We start from the raw sequence: 7,383 nt of genomic DNA, 5'->3' as shown, positions 1-7,383 counted from the left end.
ATTATTATCGTGAAAATGGCCATACTGCCCAAGGTAATTTATAGATTCAATGCCATCCCCATCAAGCTACCAATGACTTTCTTCACAGAATTGGAAAAAACTACTTGAAAGTTCATATGGAATGAAAAAAGAGCCCGCATCACCAAGTGAATCCTAAGCCAAAAGAACAAAACTGGAGGCATCACACTACCTGACTTCAAACTATACTACAAGGCTACAGTAACCAAAACAGCATGGTACTGGTATCAAAACAGAGATATAGATCAATGTAACAGAACAGAGCCCTCAGAAATAATGCCACATATCTACAACTATCTGATCTTTGACAAACCTGAGAAAAACAAGCAATGGGGAAAGGATTCCCTATTTAATAAATGGTGCTGGGAAAACTGGCTAGCCATATGTAGAAAGCTGAAACTGGATCCCTTCCTTACACCTTATACAAAAATCAATTCAAGGTGGATTAAAGACTTAAACGTTAGACCTAAAACCATAAAAACTCTAGAAGAAAACCTAGGCATTACCATTCAGGACATAGGCATGGGCAAGGACTTCATGTCTAAAACACCAAAAGCAATGGCAACAAAAGCCAAAATGGACAAATGGGATCCAATTAAACTAAAGAGCTTCTGCACAGCAAAAGAAACTACCATCAGAGTGAACAGGCAACCTACAAATGGGAGAAAATTTTCGCAACCTACTAATCTGACAAAGGGCTAATATCCAGAAACTACAATGAACTCAAACAAATTGACAAGAAAAAAATGAACAACCCCATCAAAAACTGGGCAAAGGATCTGAACAGACACTTCTCAAAAGAAGACATTTGTGCAGCCAAAAGACACTGAAAAAATGCTCATCATCACTGGCCATCAGAGAGATGCAAATCAAAACCACAATGAGATACCATCTCACACCAGTTAGAATGGCAATCATTAAAAAGTCAGTAAACCACAGGTGTTGGAGAGGATGTGGAGAAATAGGAACACTTTTACACTGTTGATGGGACTGTAAACTAGCTCAACCATTGTGGAAGTCAGTGTGGCGATTCCTCAGGGATCTAGAACTAGAAATACCATTAGACCCAGCCATCCCACTACTGGGTATATACCCAAAGGACTATAAATCATGCTGCTATAAAGACACATGCACATGTATGTTTATTGCGGCACTATCCACAATAGCAAAGACTTGGAACCATCCCAAATGTCCAAAAATGATAGACTGGATTAAGAAAATGTGGCATATATACACCATGGAATACTATACAGCCATAAAAAATGAGTTCATGTCCTTTGTAGGGACATGGATGAAATTGGAAATCATCATTCTCAGTAAACTATCGCAAGGACAAAAAACCAAACACCGCATGTTCTCACTCATAGATGGGAATTGAACAATGAGAACACATGGACACAGGACGGGGAACACCACACTCTGGGGACTGTTGTGGGGTGGGGGGAGGGGGAAGGGATAGCATTAGGAGATATACCTAATGCTAAATGGCAAGTTAATGGGTGCAGCACACCAGCATGGCACATGTATACATATGTAACTAACCTGCACATTGTGCACATGTACCCTAAAACTTAAAGTATAATAATAATAAAAAAAAAAAAGAAAGAAAGAAACAGGGCCAAGGAAGCATGCAGCTTCTAGGGCCTAACATGAAGGCACAGCTGTAAGGCAGAACAGATATCCAAAAATCAAGTATTTGATTTTTACATAAAATCCTCAGTCCCTGAAAAGAGGAAAACATTATGGGATGAGACAATGCCATGTTTTTAACATGCATATCACTACATTTCCCCTGAGGTTGGTGGCCAACAAAACCCAATTAGCCCATTCAATAATCAGCCCATATCCCATGGTAGTCTCACTATTCAGTGGAGGGTTGGGATGTTTCCATACCTTCCAGGCAGCCAAAGGTATACAAATATCTCTTCCAGTAGCCAGTCCTAAAAATATGTCTCCTACCTAGCTATTACACACACCACGTTCAAAAACTTTCTCATTATGCAAAGTGATTTTTGAACCCTCAAAAGTCATTAAGATCCAATAATGCAATTTAAAAAGTGAGCAGTTTAAGAGCTGCAAAAAAACTTGTCTGTTTACAACTCTTGGGATTTGATAAACAAAATCAGTGATTTCAGTGATGTGGAGAAAAAGAAGTCTGATGCCTTTCTGTTTTAAGAAATCCCCAGTTATCAGAAATTATTTTACATCTTTTATGTGGGCATCAAGGGTGGCGAGAGAAAAAAGGGACAGGCATAAATAAAATAAAGAGACAGAATTCAGTTGACTGAGAACAAAAACAAATTTTTCTCAAAAAACAAGATCCAAAGAGAGAAAGGCCTTTTAGATACACACAAACACAAAAAAAATTATATGTTAAAAATATAATGTATAAACATATTTCTAACATATATGTGCATTCATGTTTATATATAAATATGTCATATTTTATATATTTCTGACATATATGTAATTATAAATATAAATTTACATATATATCAAAGTTGCTTTTAATTAAGCTTTTAATCATGGAGCTCTTAGAAAAAACTTTTGAATCTCTTACTAACACACCATAACTCAGACAAACTGCTGTTATTTTTAAAGTAACACAAATACCAAACCAGAAAGCACTAAACTTAGGAGCAAAACTCAAGTTGCTGTAGTGAATAGGGTAGAATCTTAGCACTGGGTAGCTACCACTGCTCCTTCAGTTTGCCCATGGCTAACAAAAGATGGCTTTGTTATGTAGACGAAACCTCTTAGGTTAAAAATATATATATATATATTTTACAACATTATTTTTGCTAACTGGACCTTGTTTTTTTTTTTTTTTTTTTGCAGCTACAAAAGATTTGGCCAATTCAGATGCCTTGTTCCCCACAATTTGGGACTTTCCTTTGGATTTGACCAAGTCAGGAAGAGATGACCATACTTGATGGGAGAAAAGTGAAAAAATAACAATAAAACACCAAACATAAACAAATGAGAACATTTAAGCAAAACAAACAAATGCACAATTCATATGATTAGTGACTGTTCTAACAGTAAGGAGAAATAAAAACCAGCTGATTGGCAATCTTAACTTTTAGTCATTAAGGAAAATTTTTAAGACAAAATTCTAATTCAGTGACTTACCTGGAAATAAGGCTCAGGCTGATGATGGCTCTCTATCATCTTACAAGAAGGAAAAATCTCACACTCACCCTCCCTGTGAGAAGCATGCTGAAACTCAAGAAAGGATGTGCCTGTTCTCCATCATCATGGAAGTAGGAAAACATGCCTTCTTATTGGAAATGAGTAAAACTTCAGAAAAAAAATCGTACAGCAAAATCAACCTTGGATCTCAACCAAATTTTGGAAGATCAAGGACTCTCTGGAGGGGAGAAACTCCCCATCCTCAGCAAATTATCCTGTTGTTTCCAGCAATACAGATAGCTCAGGTTGGCTAGGCACGGTGGCTCATGCCTGTAATCCCAGCACTTTGGAAGGCCAAGGCAGGCGGTTCATTTGAGGTGAGAAGACCAGCCTGGCCAACATGGTGAAACCCAGCTTCTAACTGTAATTGTGTTCTTTTTGCCTCAGATAGCTCTTTTTGTAGTACACAAAACGTATTTTCCATTTGTTCAATTTCTATGGTAAGTTGCTCATAGTGGCTATTTTCATCCACACATACACAAAACAAATATGCACCGAGTTCCTACCACGGGGAACACAGTCTACTGAGCTCTGCAGATAAAGCAAACAGTAACTCTGCTCTTGTTTAGCTTTAAGTGTAGTGAAGAAAAAATACAAAGGAGTGAAATTACAAATTCAGATAGATGCTGCAAGAAAACAGTTCTATGATCACGCAAGATTTGATCTATACTGGGCTCAGGAAGATTTCCCTGGGGAAGAGATGGCTACACTGAGAAATGAAGGGTGAGGAGGAAGCTGTTAACTAAAGGGGGTAGAAAAGCATTCTAGCTAGTCTATGTCATGTACTCAAGCTCTGCTGCAGTCTGTTTCTGGCCACGATGGAGCAGCAGATACTGATTTACCTTCTCACATAAAACAAAACCAAAAAAACCAAAATACAGAATACCACGATTTTCAAGAACACGGACTTCAGGTAATGAAAACAATGATCCCTGTAAGATAGGAAACAAGTGAAATAAGCCTTACAAACACCCCAGCTCCCTGACTTGACAAAGTTTCCAGGCCATGACAATGGAAGAAAAAAAACTGAGGTAGAGTCTACCAAAAACTGAGGTAGAGCGCACCAGATTCCCTGAGTTCGAACAATGAAGCTGAGAGTCTCAAAAAACCAAGGCAGACAGAAATCACAGAATACTTGAAAGGAGACAGCAGTAAAGGAAAAGAACACTGGAGATCTGCAAAAACACCCTCTTGGGTATTTATTCAGCAGAATAATGAACAGTACATTTGTCCTAGGAAACTGCTTGAGACCAGGGGGAAAAATCCTTTAAAAATTGTAAGAAACAGTGCCTGTTGCTCACAATGTACCAGGAAGAGTGTCCATTCCTATGAATGATACTGAAAAAACTCAAGACTTCACAGGGCAAAGAATAGAGTTATCAGAAACACCTTGATTCAGGAGTGGAAAGTTAGACCAAATCATAAAGCAAGACCAGAAAGATCAAGTTGTTTATAAGTCAACTGTGTCCCCAAATAAATCTCAAGTAGAGACATGGAAGATATTTTTTGAAAGAAAATTACACTAGTAGGAATTCAAATTAAAATGTCAGGACTGGGCCAGGTATGGTGGCTCATGACCGTAATCCCAGCATTTTGGGAGGCCGAGGCGGGTGGATCACTTGAGGTCAGGAGTTCAAGACTAGCCTGGCCAACATGGTGAAACCCCATCTCTACTAAAAATACAAAGAAATTAGCTGAGCATCATGGCAGGCACCTGTAACCCCAGCTACTCGGGAGGCTGAGGCAGGAGAAGGAATGGCTTGAACCTGGGAGACAGAGGTTGCAGTGAGATGTGATCGAGCCATTGCACTCCAGCCTGGGCAATGGAGTCAGACTTTGTTTCAAAAAAAAAAAAGTCATGACTGAAAACAACACTGGGTAGAAGCAAATACTGACTAGATACCAAGAAAGAGAAGATTCATAAATTTGAGACATCAGAGAATTATGCAAAAACTTTAAGCAATAATATACATGTCCCCAAAGAGGGAGGAACAGACAACGACAAAACATAAAGAGAAAATGAACAGAAACTTTCTAAACTTAATGAAAACTATAATTCCACAAATCCAGGAAGAATTTGGCTGGGAGAGAGGAAATGAAAGTATACTATTCTGATTTTCTTATGCCATATGTGATATGATATAATATTGTCTGAAAGTGAACTGTGATAAGTTAAAATCATACAGTACAAATTGTAATGCGACTATTAAGATAGCAAAAAAAAAAATAGAGCCAATAAGCCAAAAAATGAGAGATAAAACTAAACCATAAAAGTTACATAACTAATTGAAAGGAAACCAGAAAGAGAAGGGAACAAAGAATAGCTGGGACTAATGAAAATCAAACAGCATGATCACAGATAAACTTAACTATTAATATATCAATAATCACATTGTAAATTAAACAGGCCTAACAACCTAAATTAAAACACAGATTGTCAAACTGTATAAAAAGCAAGATCCTACTCCATGCTACCTATAAGAAACACACTTTAAATGTAAAGACACAAATTAGTTAAAAGGAAGGAAAATATCTCCCATAATAACCAGCCCTAAAAATATATCTCCTACCTAGCTATTACACACTCCAAGGTCAAAAACTTTCTCACTGTGCAAAGTGATTCTTGAAACCCTCAAAAGCCATTAAGGGCCAGGTGCAGTGGCTCACGCCTGTAATCCCAGCACTTTGGAAGGCTGAGGCAGGCAGATCACGAGGTCAGGAGATCGAGACCATCCTGGCTAACACAGCGAAACCCCGCCTCTACTAAAAATACAAAAAATTAGCCGGGCACAGTGGTGGGCACCTGTAGTCCCAGCTACTCAGGAGGCTAAGGCAGAAGAATGGCGTATACCCGGGAGGTGGAGCTTGCAGTGAGCCAAGACAGGCCACTGCAGTCCATCTGGGTGAAAGAGTGAGACTCCGTCTCAAAAAAAAACCCATTAAGATCCAATAATGCAATTTAAAAAGTGAGCAGTTTAAGAGCTGCAAAAACACTTGTCTGTTTACAACTATTGGGATTTTAGAAACAAAAACAGTGATTCCTCGTAAAAAGAAGTCTGGTGCCCAGTTATCAGAAATTATTTTACATCTGTTATGTGGGCATCAAGGGTGGCAAGAAAAAAAAAGGGACAGACATAAGTAAAATGGAGAGATAGAATTCAGTTGACTGAGAACAAAATCAAATGTTTCTCAAAAAAACAAGATCCAAAAAGAGAAAGGCCTTTTAGATTCACACAAATGCAAAAAATACATATATTACAAATGATAAACATATTTCTAACATAAATATATGTATTTATATGTTTATATATAAATATGTCACATATTTATATATTTTTGACATATATGTAATTATATTTAAATATAATTTTACATATATATGATATCTGCTTTTAATTAAGCTTTTAATCATGGAGCTCTTAAAAAAAATCCTTTGAATCTCACTACAGCATCATAGCTAGGACAAACTGCTGGTATTTTAAAAGTAACACAAATACCAAACCAGAAAGAACTAGACTTAGGAACCAAACTCAGGTTGCTGTAGTAAACATTGTTTGGGCAGAATCTTAGCACTGGGTGCCCACCACTGCTTCTTCAATTTGCTCTTGGCTGGCAAAAGTTGGCCTGGTTATGTACATGAAACCTTAAGAAAAAAAAAATTTTTTTAATTTTTTCTAAGTTTTATAAAAATTATTTCTGCTAACTGGATTTTTTTTTTTCAGCCACAGGACTTTTGGCCTATTCAGATGACTTGTTCCCCACAATTTGGAACATTCCCTTGGATTTGACCAAGTCAGGAAGAGATGGTCATACTTGATGGGAGAAAAGTAAAACAACAACAATAAACCCCAAACATATACAAACAAAAACAGTTAAACAAAACAAACAAATGCACAATTCATATGATTACTAGCTGTTCTACTGGTAAGGAGAAATTAAAACCAGCTGGTTGGTAATCTTAACTTTTAGTCATTAAGGAAAATTTTTAAGACAAAATTCTACTTCAGCTACTTACCTGGAAAAAGTCTCAGGCTGATGATCACTCTCTATCATCTTAGAAGCAGGAAAAAACTCACACTCACCTTCCCTGCAAGCTGAAACATAAGAAAGGAGGTGCCTGTTCTCCATCATCATGGAAGCAGGAAAACTTGCATTCCTTGTTGGAAATAAGTA

Source organism: Pongo pygmaeus, chromosome 7 (assembly GCF_028885625.2).
Source record: "Pongo pygmaeus isolate AG05252 chromosome 7, NHGRI_mPonPyg2-v2.0_pri, whole genome shotgun sequence".
Classification (NCBI taxonomy): Eukaryota; Metazoa; Chordata; class Mammalia; order Primates; family Hominidae; genus Pongo; species Pongo pygmaeus.
Note: the sequence above shows the minus strand (reverse complement) of the source record.